We start from the raw sequence: 21165 nt of genomic DNA, 5'->3' as shown, positions 1-21165 counted from the left end.
CTCCGGCAGAGCGAGATTTCAGAGACAAAAATAATTTGCAATTATTTCGAAAATTCTGAAACCCGGATCTATTCCCCGAGAAAAATTCCGGCAAAGGAATTCTCGGCTCAGATACAGGTGCATGACAAACAAAATCTTGCAAATTTTGTACCTTCGTGGCGAGATTATTCAAACCTGCAGTTACACTCTGAAGATCCATTACAAACAGGTGGACACAGAGCCATTCAAGGGTTAAGAGGAGGTAAGAAGCAGCTAGACAGCAATTAAGGGCTAGGCAGCAAAACTCTGAGGGGAAAAAAAAAAAAAAAAAAAATTCCCTTCAACACTTCTTTTTCTCCTGCTTCAGCCCAAACAATTAACACTTTGCGGGCCGGTCAAACTGTCATGATCTCAATGGCAAGAGAACATAGCATAAGCATATATAGGAACTAGCTCTTGGAAGATGGGAACTGAGCTGACCATGAACTAAACCTAACGCACAACTAGCAGTGGCCGGGTAGCATGCCTACGTTGATTCTAGATGCCCAGCCCAGCCGGAGGACTAAATAAAGCTAGCAGAGGAAAATATTAGTCCTAGCTCACCTCTAGAGAAATACCCCGAAAGGAGACAGAGGCCCCCCACATGTATTGGCGGTGAGTTGAGATGAAATAACAAACGTAGTATGAAAATAGGTTTAGCAAATTTGAGGTCCACTTACTACATAGCAGAAGACAGAAAGGACACTTTCATGGTCAGCTGAAAACCCTATCAAAAACTCCATCCAGAAATTACTTTAAAACTCTGGCATTAACTCATAACACCAGAGTGGCAATTCCCGTTCACAAGAGCTTTCCAGACACAGTAACGAAACTACAGCTGTGAACTGGAACAAAATGCAAAAACAAACATGGACAAGAGTCCAACTTATCTAGTAGTTGTCTAGGAGCAGGAACAAGCACAGAGAGGCTTCTGATAACATTGTTGACCGGCAAGCAACTAACAGAGCAGCAAGGTTATATAGCGACTCCCACATCTTGATGGGAACAGGTGAACAGAGAAGATGAAGACACCAGTTCAATTCCACCAGTAGCCACCGGGGGAGCCCAGAATCCAAATTCACAACAGTAGTGGTGTGGGTCTCTGAGACTTGTAATGCAGTGCATGATCTGCCAAACAATTCCTTAATGGGGGTACCTTTTTTAAAAATACACTAGTGCCATTGCATGCCCCTAGCCCAAACTTCAACAGCTTATAACATTACTGAGCACATTCACCCTGGTGATCTAGTGGCAGGTACATTTTAGATTGCAGGAGACAGAGTCAAGAAGTCGGCTCAATGGAATGTCATGCCCAATTCCCCAATGTGGGGTCCATTTTTAAAAAAATAAAAGAGTGCCATCACAGCCCCCTTGCCCAAAATTCCCTGGCCTATAACAGTACAGAGCACGTTCACCCTGGTGATCTACTGGCAGGTACAGGACAGATTGCAGGCGACCGAGGTAAGAAGTAGGCCCAATGTAATGTCATGCCCAATTCCCCAATGTATTGTCCTTTTTGGACTTAAAAAATAGTGCCATTACAGCCCCTTGCCCAAAACTCACTGGACTATAACAGTACAGAGCAAGTTCACCCTAGTGATCTACTGGCAAGTACAGGACTGATTGCAGGAGACAGAGTTAAGAAGTAGGCTCAATGTAATGTCATGCCCAATTCTCCAATGTAAAATCCTTTTTTTTTTAAAAAATAAAAGAGTGCCATCACAGCCCCCTTGGCCAACATGCACCGTACAGAGCACGTTCACCCTGGTGATCTATTGGCAGGAACAGGACAGATTGCAGTATACAGAGTTAAGAAATAGGCCCAATGTAATGTCATGCTCAATTCCCCAATGTGTTGTCCTTTTTGGACTTAAAAAATAGTGCCATTACGGTCCTCTTGCCCAAAATTCACTGGACTATAACAGTACAGAGCACGTTCACCCTGGTGATCTACTGGCAGGTACAGGACAGATTGCAGGTGACCGAGTTAAGAAGTAGGCCCAATGTAATGTCATGCCCAATTCCCAAATGTGGGGTCCATTTTTTAAAAAATAAAAGAGTGCCATCACAGCCCCTTGCCCAAAATTCCCTGGCCTATAACAGTACAGAGCACGTTCACCCTGGTGATCTACTGGCAGGTACAGGACAGATTGCAGGCGACCGAGGTAATAAGTAGGCCCAATGTAATGTCATGCCCAATTCCCCAATGTATTGTCCTTTTTGGACTTAAAAAACAGTGCCATCACAGCCCCTTGCCCAAAATTCACTGGACTATAACAGTACAGAGCAAGTTCACCCTAGTGATCTACTGGCAGGTACAGGACAGATTGCAGGAGACAGAGTTAAGAAGTACGCTCAATGTAATGTCATGCCCAATTCCCCAATGTAAAATCCTTTTTCTAAAAAAAGTAACAGAGTGCCATTACAGCCCCTTTGGCCAACATACACCATACAGAGCACTTTCACCCTGGTGATCTTGTGGCAGGTACAGGACAGATTGCAGGAGACAGAGTTAAGTAGCAGGCACATTGTAATGTCATACCCAATTACCCAATGTAAAATCCTTTTTTAAAAAATAATAGAGTGCCATCACAGCTCCCTTAGCCAACATGCACCGTACAGAGCACGTTCACCCTGGTGACCTAGTGGCAGGTACATGACAGATTGCAGGAGACAGAGTTAAGAAGCTGCCCAATGTAATGTCATGCTCAATTCCCCAATGTAAAATCCTTTTTTTAAAAAATAATAGAGTGCCATCACAGCCCCTTGGCCAACATGCAACGTACAGAGCACATTTACCCTGGTGATCTACTGGCAGGAACAGGACAGATTGCAGTAGACAGAGTTAACAAATAGGCCCAATGTCATATCATGCCCAATTCTCCAATGTGTTGTTCTTTTTGGACTTAAAAAAATAGTGCCATCACAGCCCCCTTGCCCAAAATTCACTGGACTATAACAGTACAGAGCACGTTCACCCTGGTGATCTACTGGCTGGTGCAGGACAGATTGCAGCAGACAGAGTTAAGAAGTAGGCCCAATGTAATGTCATGCCCAATTCCCCAATGTAAAACCCTTTTTTAAAAAAATAAAAGTGTACCATTACAGCCCCCTTGGCCAACATGCACCGTACAGAGCATGTCCACCCTGGTGATCTAGTGGCAGGTACAGGACAGATTGCAGGAGACAGAGTTAAGAAGCAGGCAAAATGTAATGTCATGCCTAATTCCCCAATGTGTGGTACTTTTTTCAAATGATCAACACAAATGTCTTTATTAGTAGCGAAATAATATGTGATTAGTATGCCTGCAAATCTACGATTTTTCAAACCCAAACACCAGGCAGGCCTGAGCCTGACCTAACAGACTGCATTCAAATTTATTTATTTTTTTATGTTAATTTATGCAAAATAGTGCTGTATAGAATGTGAGTATCACACTGCCAAAAAATAAGTACACCGGCCTCCAATGCCCAATCTTGGAGCGCAGAGATATATGACGGCTGTAACGGAAATACCACACTGGCAAATCTGTGACCTTTCAAATTTTTTTATGCTAAATAGCGCTGTATTGAATTTGAGCACCACACAGTCAAAAAATAAGTACACCGGCCTCAAATGCCCAAACTTGGAGCACAGAGAAATATGACGGCTGTAACGGAAATACCACACTGGCAAATCTGTGCCCTTGGAATTTTTTTAATGCTTAATAGCGCTGTATAGAATTTGAGTATCACACAGCCAAAAAAATAAGTACACCGGCCTCCAATGCCCAAACTTGGAGCACAGAGATATATGACAGCTGTAACGGAAATATCACACTGGCAAATCCGTGACCTTTCAAATTTTTTTGATGCAAAGTAGTGCTGTATAGAATTTGAGTATCACACAACCAAAAAATACGTACACCGGCCTCCGATGATCAAACTTGGAGCTCGCAGATATATGAGGCCTTTTTCGGTGAATTTAAAACACCAAAAAAAAAGGGGCACAAGGGTAGCACACACAACTATGCTACATATGCCTGACAAACTATAACTTTTCAACAGGCCTCAGTCTGACAGAACAGACTGTATTTTTTTTGGGGGGGGGGATTTTTGGAAAAAGAATAGGTATATAGACAGTAAATAAGCTGCAGCAGTTATGGAGCTTTGGGAAGGATGCAGTGGGACCAATGGACGCACATACAGTGCCTGCAGGCCTTGCACTGATGTGGATATGTTGTGCCTTGCCTACCTAGTGCTGCAATATTGGGACCCATGAATTAGCCCTAAAAAGGACTGTTGGTTTCTGAGGAGTTGTGGATGTAAGAGTTGCAGACCTACACTAACTCTAAAATCACGATTCTGACCCTATCTTGACAGCAGCTCTCCCTACTCTCGCTGAAACAGGAACAGAATGCGGCGAGCAGGGCGGGGCCGGGTCTCTTAAACTCGGGATGATGCTGTATGGCCAAGCCAATCACTGCATGACCACAACAAAGATGGCTGCGGCATTTCATTGCCTGGCAGACAATCCCTGCAGCATGATTGGGTCTCTAAATTCCATCAAAACTGCTGGGTGGAGACTGCAGTTACCGCCAAATAATACCGGAAATGCTCGCTGCTCACCAAGTACGCCGGGCATAGCAATACTTGGACAAGTAACGAGTAGTGGCGAGCACGTTTGCTCATCACTAATGCCAACCCATTGGTGACAAACCAACTACCAGAACAATTCACTGTAGGGGAGTATACCAACAATACTACCAAAACAAAAACCTACCCCTAAAAACATTAGTCTTTATTAATAATCACGGACAATACCAACAATAAAGAAAAAATAGATAAAAAACATCCCTTCAGGGATTCCCAGCCCCAGATTAAAGATGACAGCCTCTATAAGAAAAGGTATACCCCACAAGTTACATAAAAATACAAAAAAGTGATATAAAAAATCAATCAAAAAAGTACAGAATAGAGTATACCTTCCTATCCCTAATCGGCCCTAATATCTGATATCCTTCCTATCAGCGGAGGTTGGCACCCTATTATGCGATGTGGTGCCCCCGCTCCACTACGGCTGTCCCTTCAATCCCTGGCCAATCCCTGCATCTATCCCAATCACAGAAACATAACACAATTAATCGTAGATCAATCAGATCCACAATTATTGTATATACAACAATTTAGCACTAATCTATGGCTGTACGCCAATCTATATCTCAAATGCTACTACCCTCCTGCTCCAAATCAAGCTAATGTCTGACAATATGATTAAAGACTTGCAATATCACCGTACACAGTCAGACTATAGAGCCAGAAGACAAGAAGGGGGCTATGCTCTATCTAAGTTGCCCTATTGGATATCACAATTTTTTTTTTTATATATAATATTAGTTAATTATGCACCAACGTCTACATACTTATATCTGAGAGATATTTCCTTATTCATATTGTGCATAACAAAATACCCAATTTTATAAAGTGCTGAACGTGCATATATTATACAGAATTGTAGCTCATAAAGTTATACACTTAGCTTATAATTTCTCAGCCAGTCCCTCTCAAGATAGCTGTGGCAGTACATCAACCCTCGCCTTCCTGACACATTTCTCCCCCATTTGTCCTTCCCTGGGGGTTCATCAGGGGACTTGGAAATGACTCAATGGTCCTTAATCGGCTGTCGAGCTTCAGACAGGTACCGTTGTCCCATCTACCATAATATGTGCTGCCGTTCCCCTATATTGGCTCATTTATATACCAGAGCTAAGAACTGGGGTAGGGTATACCTTTTCTTATAGAGGCTGTCACCTTTAATCTGGGGCTGGGAATCCCTGAAGGGATGAAGGGATTTTTTTATCTATTTTTTCTTTATTGTTGGTACAACCCATTGGTGACCCTCGATCATGTGACGGGTCACCGATGGGAGCGATTTCTGGCACAATTACGAAAGCACGAGTTAAATGCCGCTATCACAGATTGACAGTGGCATTTAACAGGTTAACAGCCATGGGTGGGTCATGATTCCACCCGTGGCTGTTAAAGGCACATGTCAGCTGTTCAAAACAGCTGACATGTGTAGGGAAAGGGAAGGATTCCGATGTAGGTGTACTATTATGTCCAACGTCAGGAAGGGGTTAAAAAAAGTATTCTATTCTTAGGAACCTGCATTGGTGATATCTGCATTGGTGACATTAAGTATGCTATTTTCCTATGTAACTTTCTGTGCAAGGTAGAACTATGTAAAAGGGGAATAAGAAGAGATGAGTGCATTGGTACATAACTAGAGATGAGTGAACCCAAACTGTAAAGTTTGGGGTTTGCACCAGACACCTAGTGTCCGGTGCCAAACTCCGAACACGGACTTCCAAATGGAAGTCCGTGTTACTGTTCAGGATCACTAGCCTAATAAAACTTGTTGAAAGATCAACAAACTTTAAGGCTGTGGCCACTTCTGGCCCAATCACAGCCATGCCAAGTATTGTCACGGCTCTGATTGTCCAGTGTACCACATGAGCCAGTATGTATCAAGGCAGGATCACATGTTGTGCTGCCATTCTGATGCCTATTGCCCTAACATCTGGAAAACAGTCCCATAAGAGCCTGGTGCAGCAAGCCTTGTGTAGATATGTAGAGTGCTCTAACAGCCTTGGGTGGAGTGCCATAACATCATAGCACCATAACAGACTTGTGTAGAGTACCATAACAGCCTTGTGCAGACTGCAATAACAGCTTGGTGCAGCATTCCCGTAATTTAGGTTGGTATAGTGTGCCTATAATACAGCCTGGTGTAGCGTACCGGTAATACAGCTTGATGTAGTATGCCCATAATACAGCCTGCTATAGTAAAGGTACATTCACATTTGCGTTGTGCAGCGCAGCGTCGGCGGCGCAACGCACAACGCATACACAACGCATGCAAAACGCATGCATAATGCTGCATTTTGCGACGCATGCGTTGTGTATTTGGACGCAAAAAAATTGCAACTTGCTGCATCCTCTGCGCCCTGACGCTTGCGTCAAAAAAGACGCAAGCATCAAAAAGCGCAAGACAACGCATGTCCATGCGCCCCCATGTTAAATATAGGGGCGCATGACGCATGCATCGCCGCAGCTGCGCACGACACTGTGCTGCACAACGCTAATGTGAACGTAGCATTAGCCTGTAATATAACCTGGTGCAGCGTGCCTGTAATACAGCCTGGTGCAGTGTGCACGTAGTACAGCCTGGTACAGCATAACTGTAATAAAACCTGGCATAGCAGAACCATAATACAGCCTGGTGTAGAATGTCCGTAATACAGTCTGGTGTTGCATGCCTGTAATACAGCCTAGTGTAGCGTGACCATAAAACAGGCTGGGGTAGAGTGTCTGTAATATACAATGCTGCAGTACGCCCATAATACAGCTTGGTTTAGTGTGCCTGTAATACAGCATAGTACAGTGTGCCTGTAATACAACCTGGTGTAGCATAACTGTAATACATCTTTGTGTAGAAAAGTAATTCAGCCTGGTGTAGAATGCCCGTAATACAGCCTGGTGTTCTATGCTTGTAATACAACCTGGTGTAGTGTGACCATAATACAGGCTGGTGTAGCCTGCCTGTAACAAAGCCTAGTGTAGCCTGTCCGCAATACAGCCTGGTGTAGTGTACCTGTAATATAACCTGGTGTAGCATGATCGTAATACAGCCTGCTATAATGTGCCTGTAATACAGCCTGATGAAGAGTGACTGTAATTCAGGTTTGTGTAGTGTGCCTGTAATACAGGCTGTTGTAGCGTACCCATAACACAGCCTGAAGTAACTTGCCCGTAATACAGGCTGTTGTAGGGTGCCTGTAACACAGCCTGGTCTAGCCTGACTCTAATACAGCTTGGTGCAGCATGCTCCTAAAGCAGCCTGGTGTAGCATGCCCGTAATACAGACTGGTTTACTGTGCGAGTAATACAACCTGGTGTAGCATGACCATAATACAGCTTGGTGTAGCTTGCTCATGATAAAGGCTGGTGTAGGCTGACCGTAATACAGCCTGGTGTAGTGTGCCCATAATACAGTCTTGTTTACCGTGCCCATAATACAACCTGGTGTAGCATGTTCTTAGTACAGCCTGAAGTAGTGTGCCTGTAAAACAGCCAGGTGTAGCGTAACTGTAATACAGGTTTGTCTAGTGTGCCCATAATAAAGCCTGGTGTAGCTTGCCCGTAATAAAGGCTGGTGTAGAGTGCCCATAACACAGCCTGGTGTTGCCTGACCATAATACACCATGGTGCAGCGTGCCCTTAAAACATCCTTGTGTAGCATGCCCATTATACAGACTGGTCTCCTGTGCAGGATTAATCCAGCCTCTCTTCTACTGGGAAATTTTTAGGGGGAAAAACATGAAGAGAGCATTAAATGGGGGTGTGGTCATGGTGCTGCTGGTGGTAATCATGTAGCTGCTGCAAGGAGAGGACTTGGTTGATCTGAGCCTGTTATGTGTCTAAGTGGAACACCTGCTCAGGTGCTCGCAGGTGACAGGTTATAAGTAATTTCTTAGGCCCTAGTACAATGGTGAGGCCAAAACATGTTGAGGTAGTTAGATTGGATGGCTAAGCTTACCTCCTGTTTCTTGCAGTATGTTCCACCTGGTCCCCTGCAGAAAGTGCAGAGTCAGCACCTGAGGATCATGGTCATCCTGCTTCCACCTCACCCTCTTGCAAATCAGCCAAGCAGTCTAAGGCAGCAGTCTTTTCTGCTCTTTGATGGTTCCACTGGCTGGATTTCCATTGCCCATCCATCTGGCCCTTACCCAACAGTGGAACCAACTGAATTCAACAACTTGTTATGTTGGAAATTGAGTACATGGGAGAGCTAGTGCACACGGTCAGTGGACCACTGCAGCACATTCCAGATGATAACAAACCGCTGCGACTTTCTGAAATGCAAACCAGCAAGGAGTTCGGGGTTGAGGAGTGGGTGGAAGATAATGAGGGGGATGATGAGTTCCTAGATCCCACAGAGGGCTAAGGCCATCCTAGTGATGTGCTCAGTTCAGAAAAAGAGGAGGGAGCCACACTGCCAGGGCAGCACAGCAAAAGATGGAGCAGGCATCCCCCAGCCAGTAGATTGGCTACTACTGCCCACAACACCAAGGAAATGAGCAAACCAAAGCCGGCACAAAAGAGATCCCTGGCAATGCATTTCTTCAGGCAATGTGCTGACAACAATACACAGATGGTGTGCATCAGAGCCTTCAGAGACACATTAATCTTCTGATCCTGAGCCTCATCTGAATTACGAGGCATCTTAATTCCAAGCACAAGGTGCAGTGGAGTACACACGATAAAAAGCAGGACAGAGTTGAGCCTCCTCCTGCTCCCTTTTCTGCAGTGGTCTAGGTCTCTTCATCCTGCTGGAGATTAACTGAGCCACCTGCCTACCCGCAAAGAAAGGATGTGAAAGCACCAACACCACAAGCAGTATCACTGAGCATCTCCATCTCCAAACTCTCAAGAGAAAGAGGAAGTACCACCCAATTCCTCCAAGAGCCATGGTCCTGAATGACAAAATTTTAAAATTACTGGCCTTTGAAATGCTTCCATTCGGCTGGTGAAGATGGACAGATTTAAAAATTGGTGGCTATCCCGCAGTATGTGGTTCCCAGCCACAACTACTTTTCCAGGTAGTAAAACTACTTTTCCAGCAGGTAAAAGTGGAGTTTCAGCTGCAATACGCACAGGTCAGTCGCTCTGCAGAACATAACCACTTCACCACAAATGAGTGGTCCTACATGCGGGATGTGTGTGCTATGTTGCACTGCATCGAATATTCCACCATGGACAGCGCTGATTACTTCATCATGAGCATTAGTATACCAGTTATATGCCTGCTGGAAAAAATACTTCAGGTAATGATGGATGAGGTGGTGCCACAGGAGGAAGAGCTGCAGTGAGAACAGGGCCAATTCACACCATTACCAGGTCTGTTGTCCACACAAGGCTCGGAGGGTGGGTTACTGTAACAACACTGGTCAAGTACACAGCTATCCAGCCAGGAGACAGTTTTACAGGATGAGGAGGAACCATGTTCACAGCAGGGTGGCACTCAAAGCAGCTCACAGGCATTACTGGAGCATGGTTGGAGGGTTGTAACCAGATGATACACCTCCTACTGAGGACAGCTTGTTGTTGCCTCTGAGTAGGCTTACAAGCATGAAAATACTTGCTGCTTTGGCTGTGCAATGACCACCGAGTTGCCCATTTTGTTACCAGTGTTTTTTACTGGGCGTCCACCCTAATTTATCCCCACTACAAGAAGAACATAACATCATTACTTCCATCACTGAAATGGGATTGCAAAATGTGTGAACGAAAGGGCATGCTGGTAGCTGCACTACTTACAGCATTTCCACCAGACAGCGGGGCTCAGTGGAAGAACACAGCAGAGGGGAAAAAAGAAGTCGTCTTTGAAGCTGGGGTACCACCATCACCTCATAAGGAAGGGTTAGCATGGCCAACATTTGTCAACATTTTATGAGCACACCACAACTTTCGATGCCACCTGCTAATACTGTCCTTATTAGAAGGATGCAGTATTACAACAACATGATGAAATAGTACATGTCCACACATCTCCACATACTAAATGATGGCTCTGCCACATTTTACTTTTGAGTCTCCAAATTGGAGATATGGCCTGAGCATGCCCTTTATTCCTTAGAAGTTCTGGCCTGCCTGGCGCAAGTGTAGTGTGAGAACTTCTGTTTAGCCAACATTGGGAAGCTAACATTCATTAAAGTGAACCAGGCGTGACTGACTATACAACTATACCAGCCACACTCAACCACCGTTATACTCTATTTGCCATTCATTTATATTTTGGGCCTCCCCAAATAAGAAAAAAAGAAGAGCAACAAAATAAAAACAAAACACAAAACTAAAAAAAAAAAACCCACAAAAATAATGACTATCTCAGCCTTCGCCTCTTTGACCTATATTGCCATATCCACTTCCTCCTCCTCCACTTTGACCTACACCTACTTTCTAGAGTGTTATTTATTTTTTCAAAATAATCATACTGGTGCTCAAACCCTGAAGAGATCCATCCTCAGCTGCTGAGATCAAGACAGAGCAAGTGCTAGATCTGTCAAATATAGGATTCAAAACATTATACTAGAATGATGCCGTGCTTGAGGGTTGGTACATAAGAACAACACAGAAAACCAAGAACCCAAATAGTAAAGAAAACAATTCAAGTTAGATGGTCCAATACAGACTAAAATAATGCAAATCCTTCAAAAAAAAAATAAAATAAAAATATATATATATATATATATATATATATATATACTGTATATATATATATGTAGTATCAGCCACCTGGCTGATAAGGATACCCAATAGACTTGCTCCTTTTAGGCACCTGATTGTGTCCAGAAGTATCACTGTGTCCTGGGTTATTATCTACTGTGGCGCCCCAGGGTCCTAGTCATCGCAGTGGTATTGCTTTCCTCTCGGGGAGAGTGATGCTACGTTTGGAGGCAAAGAAGGATAACTGCATCCGGGTATCACAAACATGCAACACATTTCACACTCCAGGCCACCAGGGGGAGCTTCTGCTCCTATTTATTAGGTCACTCCCCACATATATATATATATATATATATATATATATATATATATAATATATATATATATATATATATATATAACTGGTAGTCTGTAGGGAAAGTCAGTTAGTTCCAGACAGTAGTCTGAGGAGGACAGAAGGTTAAAGGAGCTGTGAATGCCCTCAGAGCTGCAGCTTCCAGAAAGAGACATTGAAAGGCAGAACTGTATTGCAGTGAGCGTGAAGGAAGTCGAAGCAAAGGAGAGGAAACCAGAAGGGGACTAGCCCTGCTCAGGCTGCCTCCTTCTGAGGTGCAAAATCGGTAGCCGGAACACCAAGGGAGTAAGGACCTCTATGCCTTATTTCAGAGACCGGCAGGACAGATAATTGCAGGTTACCTGTCCGCACCTACACCAGGAGGCATGGTGACACCTACAGAGCCAGGTTATCTAAGAGACCCTATAAACGGGTTCATGTCACTATTCATATGGGTTTTTGTCCTATCCTATATGGGGGACAGAGAGAGCGAAACATCGCATCTGTGAGACCCTTATGTGAAGCCATAGGCAGTAAGGGACTACACCACCGCAGTGCAAGGGAAGGCTACTGATTTCCACCTGGACAAGGGAACTCTGGACTTGCCTCCAAACCAGCTGGACTCTGCCTGCCCTGTGATCTGGTGCCCTGGACTGTGGATGCTGAAGTCTTCAGTAAAGGTAAAGAGACTGCAACCTTGTGTCCTCGTTCTTCTCTGTGCCTCTCACCATACCACCATCTACATGCCAGGAAGCCCTGGGGATATACTTCACCTGTGGGAAGGTATACCATCTAGCTGCCATAACATCACCCCAGTGGACCCCTTAAAGCAGCGTTGGTCATGCTGACCGAATATCACATGTGGCATCACGAACATAAACTCTATCCCTTTAAAAATCTTTCCCTTTTACACGGATGTCCCAGGGCCATGGACCAGGTCAGCCACCGTGACATCCCTTTGTGAGCTGCAGGACCTGGTATCGAGTACCCCACAGCCCTTGGGGGGCGATCCACTACCATCGAATCAACACCGTGCTCAGATGTAAGTAGTACTGCAGTAATTATGAAACTGCATAAATAGGAGCAGGCAGTGGTAAACCCACTGCTCTTTCATGTGTAGTGGTAGTTGATAGAAAAAATAACTCTCCGGGGGTCTGTCCGTGGCGACAGGGGGGTTATGATACAGAAACAGCTGTAGCCAACATTGGCCCCAGAGAGAGCAAGACAGAGGGGGGCTGCTAGCTTAACTGTAGATGCAGGATGCTATACAGCTTGCGATGTAGCTGCACGAGTACTAGGTGCAGAGTCTCATGCTTTGTACATATGCCAGGGGATGTGGCCATGAGTAGACCGGGCGGTGAGGTGCTGTGTAGAGCCAGGGATGCCCCAGCCGGTGATGTCTCTGGATACCACGTGAGATGAAAAAGATGGCCGATAAGCCCTGCCTACCTGTGACATCACACTAAGGAAGGAGTGCCGTGACACTCAAAAAGGAGGAGGGGGAGGGCCAACCGATGAGTTCCAAAGAGCTACGCTCTTCTTTATCACAGTTACGGCTCCCCAAGGCATACCTTCCATATGTACTATATGTGGTCATGTGCACAACCCCTTGATTTAACCCAAGATTACCGAGCAAGTGTTTGTTCACCCATGTACCCATACTCAAACTTATTTACACTACGTGTGTATATGGACATCCACAGATTTGTTCACCACCTAATCATAGAGAAATATGTTATGGACAAGAGTGCACACATTATTGTATAACCATATATATAGACACAGGGTAATAAACCATGTGCATGAAGTGGTGTTTATTACTTCTAAATGAGGATACTTCAAATGCGCCAACTAGTTAAATACTGTAAATAGTTTATACAATGCTTGAATATTTAAAGGGATAAGTTAATATCACTCAGTGGTCCTCCACAGCCACCCACGCAGATGGACATACACTAGACCTCATCTTCAGCTGCCTCTGTTCCTTATCTAATCTCACAACCTCTCCCTTCCCCATCTGACCAGCATCTGCTCACCTTTCAATCCTTGTCCTCCTCACCAGCCCCTCATGTCCAGCCGCTACCATATCCTCGCAGAAACCTTGCACACCTAGACACTCACAGACTCTCTTCTACCCTTGTCCTCCATATCTTCACTCCACGACACGGACCACCATTTCTATAACTCCACCCTCACATCAGCCATAGACTCAGTTGCCCCTCTCAGGCATGGCAAAGTGCGTCAAATCAATAGGCAACCCTGGCATAACAACCTCACCAAAAAACTCCGACAAGCATCCAGGGTCACGGAAAGGCGTTGGAAGAAAACAAGCCTGCCAGACAACTTTACTGCTTTCAAACAAGCTACACTTGCCTTCAAACTAGCCCTCACTTCTGCTAAGCAGACCTATTTCACTAACCTTGTATCTTCACTATCCTACAACCCAAAACAACTGTTCAGCACATTTAACTCTCTCCTCCGCCCACCACTGCCACCTCCAACTCCCCTCATCTCTTCTGAGGACTTTGCCACCTACTTCAAAAACAAGATCGACCAAACAAGGCAAACCTTTACTGTTCCAACACCCAACCACTCCATATACCAGACCTCTGCCCTTCCATAATAACTTCCCTCTCCAACATCACTGAAGGAGAACTTACCTCCTTTCCAACTCACATCTCACCACCTGTGCACCTGACCCCATCCCTTCCCACCTGCTCCCCAACCTCATTAACATGCTCATTCCAGCCCTAACCCATCTCTTCAACCTATCGTTATCTTCTGGTACCTTCCCCTCTGCCTTCAAACATGCCACCATCACACCCATCCTCTAAAAAGCTAACCTTGACCCATCTGCTATGCCCAGCTATCGCCCCATATCACTGCTCCCGTTTGCTTCCAAACTCCTTGAGCAGCATGTCCATGCTCAACTTTCCTCCCACCTCTCATCTAACTCTCTCCTTGACAACCTCCAATCTGGCTTCTGCTTCTACCACTCCACCAAAACTGCTCTGACCAAAATTACTAATGACTTATTCACAGCCGAAGCTAACAGACAGTTCTCCATCCTCCTCCTTCTTGACCTGTCCTCTGCTTTCGACACAGTCGACCACTGCCTACAGATTCTTCCCTTGGTATCAAAGGCCTTACCCTGTCCTGGATTGCCTCATACCTTTCCAACCGCACATTTAGCTTTTCCCACTCCCACACTACCTCCTCATCCCACCCTCCAACCCTATGTTGAAGTCCCTCAAGGCTCTGTCCTAGGGCCCCTATTTTTTCCATCTATACCCTTGGCCTAGGAGAACTAATAAAGTCCCATGGCTTCCAGTACCACCTGTATGCGGACCACACTCAGATCTACCTCTCTGGCCCAGATGTCACCTCTCAGCTGTCCAGAATCCCAGAGTGTCTAGCAGCCATATCCTACTTCAACTCTCGCTTCCTAAAACTCAATGTAGACAAAACCGAACTCATCATCTTTCCTTCATCTCGCATATCCCCCCACCTGATCTATCTATTATAGTAAACAGCATCATGCTCTCTCTCACACCGGAAATCCACTGCCTCGGGGTAACTCTCGACTCTGCCCGTCCTTCAAACCGCACGTCTTGCCACCTCTTGTTGCCTTCAACTCAAAAATATTGACAGAATCAGTCCCTTCCTTACCCCACAATCTACTAAAATTCTTGTGCATGTCCTCATCATCTCCCGCCTCGATTACTGCAACACCCTCCTATGTGGCCTCCCCGCTAACTCCCTTGCACCACTCCAGTCTGTCCTCAACTCTGCTACCCGGCTAATCCACCTCTCTCCTCGCTACTTCCCTGCTTCTCCCCTCTGCAAATCTCTCCACTGGCTCCCAGTTCCCCAACAAATCCAGTTCAAACTACTAACACTGATCTACAAAGCCATCCACAACCTGTCCCCTCCCTATATCTCAGAACTAATCTTCCACTATCTTCCCTCACATAATCTTCGATCCTCCCAAGACCTCCTACTCCCCTCCACACTTACTTGTTCCTCACACAACCGTCTCTAAGATTTCTCCCGAATATCCTCTGGAATTCCATGCCTCAACAAATCTGATTATCCACCAGCCTTGGATCCTTCAGATGGAACCTGATACCCCATCTCTTTAGGAAAGGCTACAGCCTTGAATAACCATTCCGCCACATCACCAGCCACCCGAGCTGCTGCCTCACCAACCACCCGAGCTGCCACCTCAACAACCACCCGAGCTGCCGCCTCACCAACCACCAGAGCTGCCGCCTCACCAACCACCAGAGCTGCCACCTCACCACCACCAGAGCTGCCGCCTCACCACCACCAGAGCTGCCGTACCCTCGACCTTCTGTCTCTTCCCCAGTATCCTGTAGAATGTAAGTCCGCAAGGACAGGGTCCTCTCCCCTCTGTACTAGTCTGTCATCATAAATTTGTGTACTGTAAATGATATCTATAACCCTGTATGTAATCCCTTTCTCATGTACAGCACCATGGAATTAATGGTGCTATATAAATACATAATAATAATAATAATAATAATAATATTGAATACCAATAATGCATAGAATTGGGTACAATATTTTTATCTAAAAAGGACAAATCACCATAATGAGGTTAGGAGGGACCTTAAAGTAAGTTATGAAAATATATACAAATATTTTAAATAAATATTGATACCGTGTTTATTAAAAACATAAATACTCATCTAGTTATGTTAATTATAATAATAATCTCCAGGCCCTTATTCATTCTATATAAAAAAGGGGGGGGGGAAATTGGAGGGAAATTTTCTAATATTATTATCATTACTATTTTTTCTTTATTCTTTATTATTTAGGAAAGGCGGCAGGGCATGGCCCCAGACCTTAAAAACATAAAATGTGAAAAAGAATTAAAGGATCTGATAAATACCTTAGAGTCCCATATGGGACCCGTCTAGAAAAACCTAGGTAATATTTATATTTTTAAAGAAAAAAATAAACAGTAGAATGATGTGCTTTACCATAGAACTCTATCTTGGCTTCATCTGATCACAATATGCCTGCTGGCCTTCTAAAAATAGTGGGGGCCACCTGCTGTCCCTCTATAAATTATGAGATCCACTTGCTGGCACTCCAAGGTTCAAACTTTACAGTACTAATTTGAAAAAGATAATTTGCCCACCTATGATGGATAAATTATATTGTAGTAGCAATATACGGTTATGCAAAGCATAGCCATCTGCTGGTCCTTCAAAAATGCTTAGTGAGGGCTGGCTGCTGGCCCTCTAAAATTAGAGTAAGGGCCGCCTGATGACCCGCTGACAATAGTGAGGGCCACCTGCTTCCCTTCTAACAATAGTAAAGGCCCAGAAGAAAAAATTGTGACTTTCAGAGTCTCTCCTTCATAAATTAAAGAGGATGTGTATGATCATGTCTCACATACCACATGGACAGATAAGGTGTTAAAATGATAAAAGCACACTTCCTGTTTTTCAGCTTTGAAAGCAATGTAAATGTACAAAAAAGCATCATAAACCCTTCATGTGAACATAACCCAAGGTGTGGAGGAGCATTTTTTTCTCTCATTTATTTTGCCTTACACACAAGTCGCTATCTTGGAAAGAATGGTTCCTAACATATTTCCCAGTAAAATCCATTTCAACTTCGGTTTTGCATGTTTTTTTCTTGTCAGTCCGTAAATGTGGCAACATTGTTCCCAGCAGCGACCTGGGATTCAGAGTTGCTTTCAGGGGTCTTCCCCCAAGCTGTTGTGATGCCATTTCAGCACTGTTTCCATCTATTTAAGCAAATTTTAGACCCACTCCAAGCTTCCTTGGGTAGGCCACTGGAAAAATGCTTGAGTTTCCCATTGACTTACATTATACTCATTACTCGGGTCAAGCACCCGAGCATCAAGTTTTCCTCGACTCGAGTAATGATTACCCAAGTATTTTAGTGCTCGCTCATCACTAGTCTCCATAAGCAGCATGAAATGATAAGAGATCATTGAGTATCATGGAGCATACAAACTGGAGCTTAGGTTACTTTGAAACTCACCATCGGCAACTGAAGTGGGAATTGTGTGATCTACTGAGGCCCTGTTGAGAGACTACTAAAGTTTCCAGTAGTGACAATTGTGGCATAGACATTGTCATCCCCCTTGTATTTATGTCAGGAAAAACACTCACAGTGATGCAACATGGGCTGGAGGAAGAATAGCAACTTCCACAATAGGGCTCTTGTGAACCCTCATGGTCATTGTTGCATACTGTAGAAAGTGGCGGAAGAGGCAAAGCATCAGCAGATGTATGTGGCATGGAACATTGAATTATTCCAGTCACAGACAAAGGCTAAGTATGATAGAGTGAAATTGTTGATTGATGAGAATGACGTTGAAGAATATAATTACAACCATAACAGTGAAGTGCAGAAATTAGGCTAATTGGGACCCAAACCATGCTGACAAGCATGGCAAGCTGTATGCTCAATTGCTTCTGTGTTAACAGGCATATCATTAACTTAAGGCCTGTTTCACACGTCAGTGGCTCCGGTACGTGTGGTGACAGTTTCCTCACGTACCGGAGACACTGACACACGTAGACACATTAAAATCAATGTGTCTCTGCACATGTCAGTGATTTTTCGCGGACCGTGTGTCCATGTGCAAAACACAGAGACATGTCTACGTTTCTCTGGCAGCACGGTCCGCAAAGCGTCCCTCACACGTGCACATGGAGAACAGTGTGCACTCTCCTCCGTGTGCACGTACCGCCGCAAGAGAAACAGTGCCGGTATTCATTCCTTCTCCCCAGCAGCGTTCGCTGGAGAGAAGGAATGAAAAATCAAGTTTTTTTATTTTTTTGTGTTTAAAATAAAGTTTGTGGTCACCTCCCTCCCCCTGTGCACCCACCCGCTTGCAATAAAATACTCACCCAGCTCCCACGATGCCTCCTCTCTGCGCCGGCAGCTTGTCCTGTGTGAGCGGTCACGTGGTACCGCTCATTACAGTGTTGAATATGCGGCTCCACCCCTATGGGAGGTGACCACAAACTTTATTTTAAACACACACAAAAAAAAAAACTTGATTTTTCATTCCTTCTCTCCAGCGAATGCTTCTGGGGAGAAGGAATGAATGCAGGCTTCAGCACCAAAAGCAGGGGGTAGCGCTTAACTCTAGCGCTCTCTCCTGCACGGTTCGTGTGGTCCTCAGTCGGCACACGGCTCCGCACGTGTGCCACACTGATGTGCCATGTGAGCACACGGACACGGATAACTCCGGTACCGATTTTTCCAGTACCGGAATTATCTGGACGTGTGAGACTGGCCTAAAGCAAAGTGGTGACTATTGGATAGCCATGATTTTAGAACTTTTTTATAAAACAAAACATGTGAAGTTTTTCTGGTTTTCAAAAGGGAGTCAAAATTGGCTCATTAGCAAAATAATCTGAATACACTGCATGGCAAAGCTATTGCCTGCTGACTAGACAACTTTGCAGGACACCACTCTCCACTTCCAACAGAATTAATACTCCCTGACTTGTGATAGCATGAAAGCCAAATCAAGTAGTCATGTCAGCATCAATTACCTTGTGATATGATATAACAGATGTTTCTTATGCCACTGCATCAGTTTAATACATTTAAAAAAGAGGTTATTACTTTTCACCTGCACATACCCTAAGGGTACCGTCACACATTGAAATTTCCATCGCTACGACGTTACGATTCGTGACGTTCTAGCGATATCGTTACGATATCGCTGTGTCTGACACGCTACTGCGATCAGACACCCTGCTGAGAATCGTACGTCGTAGCAGATCGTTTGGAGCTTTCTTTCGTCGCTTGATCACCCGCTGACATCGCTGGATCGTTGTGTGTGACAGCGATCCAGCGATGTCTTCGCTTGTAACCAGGGTAAACATCGGGTAACTAAGCATAGGGCCGCGCTTAGTAACCCGATGTTTACCCTGGTTACAAGCGTAAACGTAAAAAAACAAACCGTGCATACTCACCCGTCGGTGTCCTTCAGGTCCCTTGCCGTCTGCTTCCTGCTCTGAGTGCCGGCCGGAAAGTGAGAGCAGAGCGCAGCGGTGCTGCGATCTGCTCTCACTGTACGGCTGCACTCAGAGCAGGAAGCAGACGGCAAGGGACCTGAAGGACACCAACGGGTGAGTATGTACTGTTTGTTTTTTTACGTTTACGCTGGTAACCAGGGTAAACATCGGGTTACTAAGTGCGGCCCTGCGCTTAGTTACCCGATGTTTACCCTGGTTACCCGGGGACTTTGGCATCGCTCCAGCGCCGTGATTGCAACGTGTGACCGCAGTCTACGACGCTGGAGCGATGATTATACGACGCTGCGACGTCACGAATCGTGCCGTCGCAGCGATGAAAATTTCAATGTGTGACGGTACCCTAAGCCTCGACCCCATGAAATTATGGGTCAGCAGACTGAACCAGTGGCAAGAACTGGCTACATTTTCCATAAGCTTAAAGTCATGTCCAATCTACAGGGTACTGTCAGAAAGTCTATTTAGCATGGCCAGTGTCTTTGTCACAGCCAAGTGGACCAGATTGCCCTTTAGAAGGGTGAAAAATCTCAAGTTGCTGGCAAACATCTGTCCTGACACTATATTCTTCACTGGGTGGATAACACTGATACCATATCATGAACCATTAGATAACCCTTGCTTGTCTATTGTGTTTTATGGCTATTCAGTAATTTGGCTTGGAAATTTGCTTTGTTCAGCTTAAATAAACATGAAGTGGCTACCACAAAAATTATCATTTGTACTTGTTTTTTTTAAAGCCACTGCTTTTCCCTTTCAATACAGCAGTACTGTTCCTGTTTCAAGAATAAAAAATATTTTTGGATGACTTGATGAAAAGTCATTTGTTCTTCTGTTCTTCATTTTGTAAACATTGTAAATATTGCTGACCCCAAAATAATAGGGATAATTTTTGGAAGACTTGGTTAAAAGCCATTGCTTCTTTTTTTTTACCAGTGAACGTGGTTCTGATCCCAAAATAGGGACCATTTAAGGAAGAATTATTAAAAAGCTATAGCTATTTCATTTGGAAAACATCAAACCTTTTGCTACTTCACAAACAGGGATAATTTTCTGATTGCCACTTGTCCAAAAAAATTTCTTTGTACACCAACTATGTATAAACATTGACACAATTGATATATTCCTCCTGAAAAGTTTACAGTGAGGGAACAGTTTTATAATTTAAAAAAACTAACACGTCTGTTGGTGCAGTGTTTTATTAAACAGGCTGCTGTTTACAATTGAATGCCATCTGTTTACCCATACACATAGAATTTTAGGGTGAATTTCTTATTACAAAGGCTAAGTTTACTTTAAAAAGCTTGACAGTCATTTGAAAATTTTCAGTATTGCAATTATTGGCAAATCGATTTGCTGCAAATCAAATAAAAAAAAATTCTCCAAAGCTTGTGAATTTTAATTCGAAAACATTCTGTTATACATAGTTCTTTTTGTTAATGCACTTGCTAGCTCAGGTGGTCCTTAAGGTGTTTAATGTCATAAACT

Source organism: Ranitomeya variabilis, chromosome 6 (genome assembly GCF_051348905.1).
Source record: "Ranitomeya variabilis isolate aRanVar5 chromosome 6, aRanVar5.hap1, whole genome shotgun sequence".
Taxonomy (NCBI): domain Eukaryota; kingdom Metazoa; phylum Chordata; class Amphibia; order Anura; family Dendrobatidae; genus Ranitomeya; species Ranitomeya variabilis.
Note: the sequence above shows the minus strand (reverse complement) of the source record.